This window comes from Bubalus bubalis, chromosome 19 (assembly GCF_019923935.1).
Source record: "Bubalus bubalis isolate 160015118507 breed Murrah chromosome 19, NDDB_SH_1, whole genome shotgun sequence".
NCBI classification, from domain to species: Eukaryota; Metazoa; Chordata; class Mammalia; order Artiodactyla; family Bovidae; genus Bubalus; species Bubalus bubalis.
The window spans coordinates 39420037-39422283 of record NC_059175.1 but is presented as its reverse complement, the minus strand read 5'-3'; positions in this window follow the sequence as shown (position 1 = coordinate 39422283).

Here is a 2247-nt window from a genome sequence, read left to right as displayed (position 1 = left end):
CAGTCGTATCCGACTCTTTGTGACCCCATGAACTGTAGCCTGCCAGGCTACTCTGTCACTGGGATTCTCCTGGCAAGAATACTGGAGTGGGTTGCCATGCCCTTTTCCAGGGGATCTTCCCAACCCAGGGATTGAACCCAGGTCTCTCAAATTGCAGGCAGATTCTTTACCATCTGAGCCACCAGGGAAGCCCAAGAAAGAGTACTGGGAGTAGGTAGCCTATCCCTTCCTGACCCAGGAATTGAACTGGGATCTCCTTCATTGCAGATGGATTCTTCACCAGGTGAGCTACCAGGAAAGCCCCCACTCTGCTCTAGGCACTAGATAATGATGGCAAATTAGACCTGGCTGCTGTTCTGTAATAAATAGAAAGGTATATCAAGATGAAATGAATATGTGTCCTCTGTGGTATTAAAACTTGTTGGTCTACATGTACTTTGAATGAATCTCTTACACACACATAATTTTTTAACATCATATGCTGGTCATTTGGAAAATCTTGATCTCCAAAAGGTTTTATTATACAATATCAGTATCACATCTCCTAGAATAGGTCCTGGATTCCCAGGAGCTTGACAAACATTGTTACTGGCTATAGTAAGCATTTGTTCCTCTTTTTTGGTAGCTCAGCATCTGAACTGTTCTTCAAGATCAAGGACTGCCCCCTCTTGATAAGTCCTGGTGGAAAGCAGGCACCGATCCCCAATACTGGAGTCAGGATTTCTCAGCCTCCCTTGCAGCTTGACTGACTGAGGACAAGTACAAGGCTCTGACAATCACAGCATCCATGCTGGATTGTGACTTGGGAGGCCAGAGCCTGGCATCCACTCTAGTCCTGCTGGAGGCGGCCTTAATGGTGAACTCTAGGGGTAGTCATGGCAGGAAGATGAAAGGAGTGGAGTCTTCTTGGGACCAGATCTGTTGTGTTGGGAGGCTTACCTGGCCATGTGGCCTAGTTCTTTGATGTCCCTAGAGATTCAGAAAGTGACCCAATATTTTAATACATTTCTTTCTGCTTAAATTAGCCAGGTTTGGTTTCTGTGTACTCGACTTCTCAATACCTATATCCCTTCAAACTTGAATCCATAACACCATCACTGCAAACAGCTCTGAGCACCCAAGTGCTAGAGACCTGAAGTGTGTAGGAAGCTGGCCATCCATAACAGAAAGCTCTATTTGACCTACTTTGGGCATAATGCAATCATCATTTTCAAGTTACATAATTTTAATTTAATCAAACTGCATTTTGGAATTCCTGTTGATATAGTAATCCCATCTCTAGGAATCTATCCTGAACAAATAAATAATCAATGTTTCTTTAAAGATATTCATCACAGTGTTATTTATTGTTTAAAAACAATAAACCAGAAACAACATAAATGTGCATCATTGAAACATATTAGCACTACTAAAAATAACATTTTCAAAGAGCAATTAAGGCCGTGAAAGGTACAAAACTTTATATAAAGTAACATCCCAATTTTCTGTAAAATTCTCATTTTATGTGGATGATACATATCCTTGAAGGTGATAGATCAAAATATTGATATCCTTTATATCTACATTATGAGATTGCAGGTGCTTTCTAATTTTTTTAAGCTATAAAACAACTAGATATTATTTATTTTGCAGATAATTATTTTATTTACCTTGTGTAATTTAAAAATTTTCTGCAATGAATACGCATTAGTCTTACCTTAAGGACAAATAACAAAAATATAAAATATGTAATTAAAACACATAAATATGCTTGGAATCTGATTTTTCACTGATTCAGACTATTACCCCAACAGTATTTTAGGTTAGGGAGGTTCAGTCATATTTGCAAGAGCTCATCAAGACAATGATGCTAGTAAATTAGGATGCTTCACTGTATCCTACCAACAGTAAGTATGAAAGTGAAAGTGAAAGTCCCTAGGCCCAGCCATGTCCAACTCGTTGCAACCCCATGGACTATATAGTCCATGGAATTCTCCAGGCCAGAATACTGGAGTGGGTAGCTTTTCCCTTCTTCAGGGGATCTTCCCGACCCAGGAATACAAACCAGGGTCTCCTGCATTGCAGGCGGATTATTTACCAACTGAGCTATCAGGGATATAACAATAGGCATATACATGGATTATCCCTCATACCCTCCCCTAAAGGCAATAAGACAGATTTCTGGCTTGTGAGAAGCCAGACCTATTGTGGACCTATTGTGGATTTTTTAAAATGTATTTTAAAACAGAGAATGACAAAATAAGATAA